We start from the raw sequence: 12162 nt of genomic DNA on the forward strand, positions 1-12162 counted from the left end.
TTACTCGTCTAACAACTCATGTAACAGTCTTTAAATAGGTAAAAAAACATGGAAGTGTTTGGTGGCTTCTAAATTCATCCCTGTTTGGATCCTAAGGAATGAATTGGGCTAGGCTAAATGCTAACACACTCATGACGCGCTGTACAAAGATTAAGTGCACGTATTTAAAAAAATCTTAGGAGGTGTCCAGCATCAGACTTTTTTAAAAAGCCCTTGCAGCCAATTTATTTTTGCGCATAAAAGATTAAGGTCTGAACTTACTATAACCATTATTTTCAGAAGATTAAAAAAATATTTCCTATCTAATTATTTATTTTTTTAATCTTCTGAAAATAATGGTTATAGTAAGTTCAGACCTAATTATTTATATCTAATTATTAATTCTTTATTATTTTTTAGATTACCATTATCAAAAATTATCATTACCGCAACATGATATTACATTAAATATATGCATTTACAAATTCATGTTTCAGTAATGAGAACTAAAAAGTTGTCTAGGTACTATGACAAACAAAATTTCAACTTTTATCTGGAGAGAAAAAATAAGAACTGCTTACCTGGTAGCCATCTTGAGTGTCACAGTCAATTATGTCCCTTCCAACAATTTTTTTTTTATGTTAGTTCCTTGAGGGCTTAAACAATGATTGAAAATTGTTGCGGAGGATGAGAAAATTGGTCTTGCAATTATATTCCTTATTATTGTCTCTACATTTACCAATGATCGCCAAATACCACCTGTTTCTTTACTGTAAATGTTTATAGTATAACATGCACTGAAGCTTTTTATTTTTTTAGATTTTTTTATTATAAATATTTCCATGTCAAAGAACCCAAATCCAGTCATGGACACGTTGCGGTAATGAACATTTTCCCCTTAAATGTAAAAAACAACAAAATTGGTTTGTATGAAGTCATCTGATGTGCAAAATAGTATATGAAGAGATGTTTGTAACTTATTATAGCATCTACTTTTATTATCAAAATGTTTCATGACACCTCATAAGTCTAATTTCGCGTGAATCACCCAGTCATGTATTCATTCAGATAAGTTGAGTTAAGAACATAGTAAAATATTAAAAAACTGTGGTGTTTTCATTTAAACATAAGGGATTTTCTGCATGTGATAGATAAAATAGCATCGGCCTATTCATAAACACACAACTATTACTGATATTTTGCAAACTCTGTCTCTGCACCATTTTGGGCATCAAAGTTTGATTTCATTCATTGGTTTTACATTGAGTTCAATATTTGACATGACCTTACTTAATTAATCAATAATAAGGATATCAAGGTTATATTGTTCTTTATATTATGTAAAAATGATTTTATGTAGAAAACCAAAAACTTTTTGACTTGACTTAAGCTTGACTTAAGCTTGGTCTTCAATGGCAGGGTCACACATCCCTCCATAAATGTTTTCCAATAAACATTCATGATATTTCTGAACCAGATCTAAACTGTGCCCACACTGGCTCGGGTGTGAAAGGCCGATGAAGGAAAGTTTCCTTCTATCAGTGTTGCTCTTCCCTCTCCAGTCTGCCTGTCTCCCTCTCTTATCAGAGCAAACCTCCCCCTGCCGACTCCTATCAAACTTCACTGTAGCCATTCTCTAACTGTCTACCACTCCACATTCCCTCTCTCTCTCAAACTATTCCTTTCTCTTTTGTTTGCTGTCCCACTATAGTTCACCATAACACGGTGGTTTAACTGCCACCCCCTTTTTGGCTTTTCGTAGACCCTTGTGGGATTGGCCTGGTGTTCTTGCTTGCCAAACTATCAGAGCGTTGCAGCTCTGCACAGTGTCTGAGAGTTGCATGGCACACACACACACAAACACATATGCATGCACACTGAAAACATATAGACAGTAGCAATGTAGTTAAGGCTAATTTGCATATATTTCTCAAAGGAGGTACACATTTCAGCAAATCACTAAGATATTCAAAGCCGCTGTCAGTTATCAGTATGAAGTAAAACACAAAAACATTTCACTGAACAGACAAAACTGTTTTGACAGAACTGTGTGGTCTTCCTTAGATACCTTCAGAATGACGAGACCCTTTTGAATATTTCACTCGGTCCGATTCTTGTATGTGGTTACACGCACATATGTGCAAACACGCAGACGTCCCTTGACCACCCACATTTTTGCCCGACAGACAAGAGCTGCCACGAATTGTTTCAGTCAGCGGTCGCCCGTCATCTTCCTGTGTTACGTCATGTCGTGAGTGTGGGAGCTCTGTTCTGCTCGCCACTTCAAATGTGTGAGAAACAAACTGATGTACATGTTTGCGGACCACCCTGCTTTTGACAAGATGGTGCCATGATAGTATAGAAGCCTAAAGAGGATACTAATCTGTTGCTTATTTGTAGCACATTGTAGATGACGGGGAGACTTTTACGATCATACTAATGTAGTGTCATAAACAACAATACTGTATGTATGGCGCATTATTGATATATTGAGATGTTCTTTACATTATGTAGGATGATTTTATGTAGAAAACAATAAATCACCAAAATTGGGTTTCACAGACACATAACAGCTATTAAAGAGCATCTATAATATCACATATATGGTAGTTGTATGGTAGACAAATAAATGCTAAGCTGTTTTAAATGTGAAAAATTTTCTAGGTTAATTTATCTAAACATTTGGGTCTGTCCATATTTTCTCCAACCTTAGGGTGACACAACCCATTATTTATAACAATAATGCATTTGGCAGACACTTTTATCCAAAGCAAAAATATCTAAAAAAAAAAAGTTTTGATGAGTAAAATGACCTAAGAAAGTCTACACTTGAAATCAATTAGGAAAATTAATTAAAACAATAAGTTAAAACAACACAATATTTTGGTTTAAAACTACCGAGCCGGAGTAAAAAAATCTAAAGTTTAGTTTCATGTGCTCACGTGAAACTTTCATGTGCTCACGCAAAACCTTCATGTGCAGAATTTTTTTTACGTTTAGTTTCGCGCTTTAGGATCCTGCGCTTTCACGTGCGGTTGCGATAGTTTCACGTGCTCTTGCGCGATAGCTTCACGTGGGCACGCGAAACTAAACTTTAAAAAAAATTCTGAACATGAAGGTTTCGCGTGAGCACATGCAAAAAAACTTTTGCTCCATGTCCCCTTAGGGGCTCCGTATAAAACAACCTAGCATGGGTTAAATTATAACCCAGCGGGCTGGGCTCGTCCCTTTTTGACCCAATTCTGGGTTGAAATAAAGTCAGCATTTTTTTAGAGTGTAGTTTTTAGACAAAAAGCATAACATTTAAGTGAATTTGTGCCTTAAAAAAAGCACACAAAAAAATCTGCCAATGGGGTAAGAATTTATTGTTCGCTTCCTTAAGTGTTTAAGAAAAAATAATTAAAGTTTTGTCTAAAAACTAGATTTATTTTTAAGAATTTTTAGATATTTGAACTGAAAACAAGACATTTTTGCAGTGCAGATCTTAAAATTGGCCAGTGCCAATGATTTGTCTTAAGATAAACACCAGTAATTTGTTTTCTAAGGCATGTTTATAAAGATGTTTAAACCCCTTAAAGAAGACACATCATGAAAATCTGACTTTTTCCATGTTTAAGTGCTGTCATTGGCTCCCCAGTGCTTCTATCAAGCTAGAAAACGTGAAAAAAATTACCCAGTAAGTTAGTTTCGGTAAACCATTCTCTGCAAGCATGTGAAAAATAGGTCATTGAAATTTGGCTCCCCTTGTGATGTCAGAAGGGGATAATAAGGGGCGGTATTATCCCCTTCTGACATCACAAGGGGAGCCAAAATTCAATTACCTAATCTGCACTATCCAACTATGGCACTGCTATTTAGTCCAAAGATCAACTCATTTGCATTTAACAGGACACACAAAAAAGGGCACACCTACAAAGTGGCGATTTTAACATGATATAATAAATTGTCTATATGGTATTTTGAGCTAAAACTTCACATATGTACTCAGGGGACACCTATAAAATACTTTAAAAAGTATTGTGAAATGTCCCATTTAATTTAATTAAGGCCTAGTCCTCACTTTAAGACATAGGGCCCTATCTTGCACCCAGCGCAATTGACTTTGTCAGTGACGCATGTATCATTCGTATTTTGCACCGGCGCACAGCAGGTTTTTCCCTCCACAGATGCACGTCGGCAAACTAGGGAATGAACTTGTGCTCCCTGGGCGGTTCAGCGCAAAAAAGGAGGTGTGTTCCGGCGCAAACCATCCCTGATGGTATTTTGCAGTTTCAAAAAACAATTGCGCCACTGACCAAAAAAAAAGTAGTCTAAAGTCAGTGGCGCATTGCGCGTTGTTCATTATGCTATTTTAAGGGCGCATGCTTGACCATAATGTATAGCATGCACAACGCGCACACAATTTGCCTATCTAATCTACAAAGATGCAACAGTTATTTTTGCAAATCATAAATTGTTACAATAAAAAATATTAACACATGAGATAAGGGAAATCATTGTGGTGAGCATTGTGGTGATAGTTTTAATTTATTTTGTGTGGCTGCGTTAAAAAAATTATCATGCAAATAACGATTAAAATATTTTCATAAGTTTGTTGTGTGGCTGTATTACGTTTATTTTATGTAAATAATAATTTAAACGTTTTCATAAGAAACCTTAATGTATGTGAACTTGATTTGTAAGAGTACTTTGGGGTTGGACTTCTTGCGTTTCTTGGCTTTCAGCTGTGAGGGTGGACGCAGCAATGTCCTCTGCTGGCGTCTGTGTAGAGGCAGATCCACCTCCCGTTACACGGCGTGCCTGATTTATGCTGGCAAGCTTGGGATTCCCCCGTCTCCTGACATCATTGTAGCGCTTGCGGCGCAACGTCCTGGGGATGCCAGCTGATGAGACAATTCTGGCTATTTCCTTCCACGCCTGTTTAACCGACGCTAATTTGGGAGGGTTTCTCCTATCCCCATACAAAACAACTTCTCTGTCTTTGACTGCTCTTACAAGAACGTCGGTCTCCTCGGCTGTAAACCGCTCCTGGCGTGCGCCTGGTAAATCTGTCATAATAATAGCAACCCGCCATGGAACTTGCGCCCTTGCGTTTAAAGGGAATGTTGGATGACGTTCTGATTGGTTTATTTGACGTTACACCCAAACCACACCTATAAATAATGAACCTACTTCAGACCAACCCCTTATTGATTTGCGCCTGGCGCAAGAGTTATTTCTCCCGCCTTTGGCCTTTTTTTCAATTATGGTGGCAGTTTTTCAGACAGGTCTTAAGTGTAGTGCCAGAAACAAATGCATTGTTTGAGCTGTCCTAAATGAAAACAGCTTGCACTATCACATCTTAAAATGTATGTAATGTTTAAAAAGTAAAGTTGTTTCAACTTAAAATTTTTCTTTAGTTTCAGTTCAGTTTAATAAACTTAATAAAAGTGTTGCCAATTTAATTTTCAAGTTGATCCAACTTTTCACTTTTTCAGTTTAATATGTGTTGCTAAGGACTTCATTTGGACAACTTAAAAGGTGATTTTCCTCAATATTTAGATTTTTTTGCACCCTCAGATTTTCTAATAGTTTTATCTTGGTCCGATATTGTCATATCCTAGCAAACCATACATCAATGCAAAGTATTTATTCAGATTTTAGATATCTCAATATCAAAAAATTACCTTTAAGACTAGTATTGTGGTCCAGGTTCATACTGTAAATGTCTTGATGTAGCCTATAAGTCCTGGCTTAATCTAATCCCTGTCCTGCCACCCTATAGTGTTATAAAACATATAGTTCTGACTCCTAAGTTGATTGGATGAGGCACATTCAATATTAATATGGCAAATTATTACATTTACTGACAATTGCAAATAGCCTACAGTTACAATATTGAACTATATTACTTGGAAGGACGGTTTACGATCATTCACAATAATAAATACTGCTGTCGTCACTGTTTTAGATAAACAATAAGCCATAAACAATAAGCCATTTAAATGAAACCACTGTAACACATGGTCTCTCACGGCCCGGTTGATAAGTTGTTTCATTATCAACACACGACTGACCATTTGTCATTCTGCATGACTAATCAAATCCAGAAGTTCATCGAGAGTTTTGGGAAACTGCACATTTCTGCCATGTCCCACGGGTGCCAACGTTCGATTCGGATGATGTCTCCATTCTTATCGCCTTCTCTTCCTCACTGCAGTACTCTTTCTCCGTCTATCTGTCTAAGCCATGGAAGAACGTGTCACCCAGTCACTCAGGGGGCTCAGATAGGCCTGGCTCCCCGCAAGGCCTGGGACAGCGCTTATCAGCCTAGCTTGGCTCCATTTGAGGGGGAGTGGGCCGACAGCGTCTCCACACCAGACCTGGGCGCCCACACCCACCATCCCCAAAAAATACTGATAACATAAAGCAAGGAGTGTGAGAGTTTGTTCCCGATTCGTTGCGTCCGCTTATAGTTCACATTACATTACAACTAACCAGCGAACGTTATGATCTAATGTTTGGGAAATAGGACAATGTATTGATGCAATAAGTAATACGTAAAATCCATAAACCAAGATGAGAACAGAATTCATGTTGTATGACAGAACTTCATAATGGAGCCTTTTAAACAGGAAAATTTAAGGAAATGGGACTTGAGTAAATAAGTTAACCAAACCATTAGGAATTATTCCCGTATTTTGCCATCAACATGCTGTGCCGCTGAAACCATTTCAGCGATTTTGTTTCATCCTTGTACCTTCAGGCCAATCGCAAAGCTCAAACTTTATGGCTTTTCATAAAATTAGCATCACGTAATGTATTTCCTGTCTGACTCATGACTACGGAGAAAAGAGGGAGTTTATTAGCCAATAATCTTGCGGCACTGCAGAATGTCATCGTGTGCTGTCAGGCCTGATTTCATTACCTTGGAGGATAAGAAATGTACAGTGATATTGAGGAGAAAGTCCATCATTCGTAGAGGGCATTGACAGGCAGGCAGGAGGGCCGAGGAGTCTCCACATCTCCTGCGAGGTTACTTCCTCCTGTAATCTGTGAAGTCCAGGCCGCAAGAGCATCCTTCCACCGGTCCAACGTCTCTGATCCTGCACTGCTATCATCTACCGAGGCGTCTGTGGGCTACATGTGACCCTGTGTATCTCACACACATACAGAGACATAGCCGACCAGCTCGTTTCTTATCGCCTCAGCCTGACGGCATCTTGAGACGCTAACTGTCTACAAATATAGTGATTGCAGGAATTGTCAGCACCAGTCATTTGGCCTGATATCATTTGGAGTCTTTGTACCTCCACCAGCCTTCTCCTTGGCTCCACTTCTGTGGGAACATTTTGGAAAGCATTGCTTAAACCAATGTGGCAAGAACCTGGCATGTGTATACCATTTCAAAAAGTACAGCTTTGTACATATCAGTATCTTAAAGGTACATATTAATACCAAATGTATACAATGGTAAATATTAGGATCTTTTTTCAAGGGTACTGCCCCAGTGACAGCTGGGGTACATATTGTGACCATTTTTTCTAACAGTGTAACAATGAAAACTGAGCCATAATCTATTCACACTCATGTTGTTTCAAACCTGTATGACTTACACTATATGGACAAAAGCATTGGGACACAATTTTTTTAACTACTTTAGACAAACACTCATCATCCAAACCTTTCCAAAACTGTTTAAAATTCTTTATAATGGTATTGCATGATATACTTTCCAATACTTTTGTCCATATAGTGTACTTTCTAATCTGGGGAACACAAGAGAAGACAGTTTAGGTTATTCAACTTGTCCAAAAACTATAAATAGGGGTGAGCGGGGCACAAACTAACGCAGGGTTAATTGTAACGCAGCTACTTTACATATTTATACAAGGCCGGGCAATCTGTGCTTTTGGTTATTTTCTCTTACTGTCAGAAGATGATCTCTTGTGAATTTGTGAAAAGTTTGGATGTGTTTTGGTTAAGAGATTGAACAAAGAGTGTTTTGGAGGCATAAACGTAAATTTCTTCGTCCTAAGTTTTTTTCGATTTCTGAGTTGGGTGTGTAAGTCACCAAATTCAACCTTATATTATTTTAATCACCGTCTTGTACCATAAAACATAACACCATTTTGAAACATGTCAGGAACTAGTAACTGATAGCTGGGATTGAAAACATTTTTACACAGTGGGGTTAGTTGTCACACAGTGTTATAATTAAACCTCAGGTATACAATGATAGTGAAATGAAAACAATGTAAATATTATTCATCAAAATGATAATTGTTAATACAATATCAGGGGAGATAACTCACAATTATGATTTTTTTTGTCTTAATTGTGAAACCCTTTAAAAAAAATCTATTTATTGGCATTTATGCTTAATACAAGGATGGTTAGATGATGGATCATGATGAATTTGATGGATATCTATCTATTATAGGCAGATATATAAACAATATCCACCTTTAGTATATAGACAGAATTTATTGAATTATTTGTGTTTAAACTAAATTTTCTAGCAGGTGTTAGAACAAACCACACCTATGGGGTAAGTTGTCACGTTTGCACTCCCTTCACTTTTGGTGTAATTGTATGATAACAATGGGTCCCACAAACAAACTTTAAGTGTTCATTTGTAGCAGATATGTATGTGTTGATTGTGTACAAAAATTATTCATCTAACATAAATATTTTTGGAATGATAGAGCTAAAGTCAAAAACCGTTTGTGCCCCGCTCTATAAAATATGGAAAATAATTTGTATTTTACTTTAACATTGCTTTTTTGCTGAGCGGTCAGTAACTGTGTTGCTCTGGTGAGGGAGACTGTAATAGGGGTTTTTCAAGTTGGGTTAAGAAGAGCAGGATTAACCCCTGGACAGACATAGCCCAACCACAAGCTTTCACTCCCCAAATACACATATACAATGGGTCTAAAGTTCAGTGTTCAAATCCCCAGACTGATAACTGTTAAAGTTTAGAGACATAAACACTGCGGTACAAAAAAAGAGAGTTGAGAGATGCAAGTTCACTTGTCTGTATCTTTATGCTTCGTAGTGAGATGAAAAAACATGTGGATCATTGCATGTCTTACTATTACAAAATATCAAACAGAATATACCAACTACATTTAGTCAATAAATAACTTTAACTCCAAGCACACTTCTATAAAGTTTCCAAAAATGGTCTTTGTTGGGCTGTATGAACTGTATAAAATGTTGTTACACTCTCAGAAAAACAAGTGCAAGAGCTGTCACTGGGATTGCACCCTTACCATTTAGGTACAGATATTGGTGGTCCTTATATTTCAATTTTTGAAAGTTCATGCTCACCCCACCAATATGTTTGAATAAATAAATAAAAAAAATGGCAAAATTTGGTCTTGAGCTCAAAGTTGCTCAAGACCTTTGAAGTTTAACACATATGTGATACTTCATGCTAGCATGTATAATTGTTTAATAATATATACTTAAGGCAGCAATGGACTTATTTGATCATGCTTCATGCAATTAAAACTCCTGTTTTAGTTGTGATATGTCTTTTAAAGCAAGAAAGCTTCAATGTGAATGAAGCACAATAGACAATTTACACTGAGACAATGGCTGAAGCAACACGAAGCAAGTCCGCTATATGGTTGCTCGGATCAGAAGAGACTGAAATAACAAAGTTACCCTCCAAGACGCAAGTTTTATGTGTGTATTTAAATGTTAAAGTTTTTCCAAAAATGTGTCTTATAGGAACTTTGGACTCAAAATGATTCTTCTATGGCATTGCTGCTAAGAACCCTTCTAGAACCTTTATTTTAAAGGCAGGATTACACTGCAAATCTTGATGCCTAATTCCGATTTGTTTCCTGTATCTGATATTTTTGACAGCTTGCCTACATCATCTTTTAAAAGTGACTCTTATCCAACATCAGCATTTACACTAAACACTTGGCAAAACAATTCAAGGTAGACATACTGACCCGGAACAGCTTAAACCACAGACGAAAGAAAATGTTGCGATATGCAATAAACACAGAATGATTTTACAAGATTATAGAGCTTATTTTCTGTAACAAGACATAAAACTTTAAAATTACTCCACTAAGTGAAGCTGTTGTCCTCTATTAGGCTGCAAAAAAGAGTTGTGTGATCGCGGGTGGTGTCCACCTGAGTTGACCTCATTTGCCAGGGTCGCATTTTTAATGACACATGACTATGACATTGGAGTATCCGATCTGTCTGCTTACATAGCGGACACGAATGCATGCATCCGATTCATATCCGATTTATTTCCACATAAGGCCCACCTCTCCCCACATCCGCTTGGACAATAAAAAAAAACGTCAATGAGTTAACTTTTTCAACTTCAGTCGCTCAGAGAGCTCCTCCAAACAAGTGGCGCGGCATGCGATAAAAATGCAAGGTGTTTGATGTGCATAAACAGCATGCATAACTCATAAAAAACTCCCCAAAAAAGCCGCCTCCCACTGCCATAAACATGTTCTGTGTGATCGGCCCCTAAAGAGGGTCGCACTTCTGGTGTACAGGACCTCCGAGTTGTCCTAGACGCGACGCGGAGCTGCACGTTCGGTGTGCAACCCCTTAAGAGTGCAGAGTAACAGGTGTAGTACAACAACTATGGGCATGATTTACTAATTTTGCCATGAAACGTGTCAAAATACAATTTGTCTATTTTAAACTTTATCTTAACTTAGAACTCTTTATTTTTTAGAACGGAAACCTAACCTTTTCTAAAATGTTTCAATTGAAAATCGAGCTTGTAGTATCGTTAAATTAAGTGCCATTTTGTTATAGATTTTAAAATCTAACAATGACATTTATACAGTTTTAAGTGTCTAAATATATTTTGGATCACTGCTATGGAATATTAACAAAAACATCTATCATTAGTGATTCTAAAATTGTGTTTCATCCTCAGCATGTGAGCTCCCAATACTTTTTATGCTAGACGTCATGGTATTTTAAGAAATAATATATCCTTCTGTATTTAAATTACTTGCAATGGTATAAAAAGCCTCGGCTTGATGGCACCACATGAACAGTCTTATTTAAAAAAAAAAAAAACAAGATAAGAAAAGTAAGAGGCATCTAGCAGTATGTAATGCTGAAAGTCTCCCTCTGCGCCTTCTGTGAAGTGCTAATGCAGCCAGAGTATTTGACAGCTAAACGGGCCACACTGGGGACGTAGAGAAAGCAGCAATGCTCGACACGCCATATAACCATGGTGGTAATGGACGCTACCCGGGGGGGCGTGCTAAGGGTGGAGATTCTGTGATGACCCCTCCACGAGCCCCCTGTTAAGTTGGCTCCTGAAGGCCGCCGTCGCCATAACCAATTTAAAGGAGATTTTCTGCTCCAGTGGAGGCACGAGGAAGCTCTCCTGTACCTTCGACTCACCACCCCTCCCTCCCTGTCTCCTCGTCCCCATGGCACCCTCTCTCCATCTGCTTGTCTTATCATCTGAGTTTTGGGATCTGCCACTCTTCACAAAAACCTCAATCAGTGACTAATCAGCAAGATTTCCCGTCCTGAGAAACGGCTCAGCAGGGGATTTCAAGGAAATGGTCTCGATGTTACACTCCTAACAGGTCTGCATCCACTTAATGACGAATATGTTTTTTAAAGTAACATGGTTTTGAAACCGCTATCTGTTTCACACCTTCTCTCTTAGTCTCAATCTTAGAAAGAAAAAGGCTCTGAACACAAAGCACAACTGCTAAAGGAGTTAACTTTGTACTAATGCCTTAAAAAGCCTGAAATTGTTTTTGTGCCATCAACACTCACATTGTGCTGTATCGGACCCTGTAAGGCATATTAAGGCTACAGCTTATCTCTCTTAGATTAAGTCATGTTTCTTTAAGGGGATTCTGAACGAGAGTGACGTCAGTCAGTAACAACACAGGAAAACAATGGGCCTTTATTAGCATCTGGCTGAGGTCTTAGTTTCTAAAATGTTATTTTAGTGTTGCACTAATTCTATTCGTGTTATGCACATGGTGGATAATCTACGTAGTCCTAGTGACTCAATCCATCACATAGCAAAAAGCCTACGTAAATTTAGACTAAGCTCAAAATGAATTATCCCTAACAGCTCTAAACTTAATATGGTTTATAATGTGTTGAGTGTGAAATCACAAATACATAATACCATGGATTTCAATCTCTGATAATCACTTTCTTTATAAAATGTATACA

This window comes from Paramisgurnus dabryanus, chromosome 13 (genome assembly GCF_030506205.2).
Source record: "Paramisgurnus dabryanus chromosome 13, PD_genome_1.1, whole genome shotgun sequence".
NCBI lineage: Eukaryota > Metazoa > Chordata > Actinopteri > Cypriniformes > Cobitidae > Paramisgurnus > Paramisgurnus dabryanus.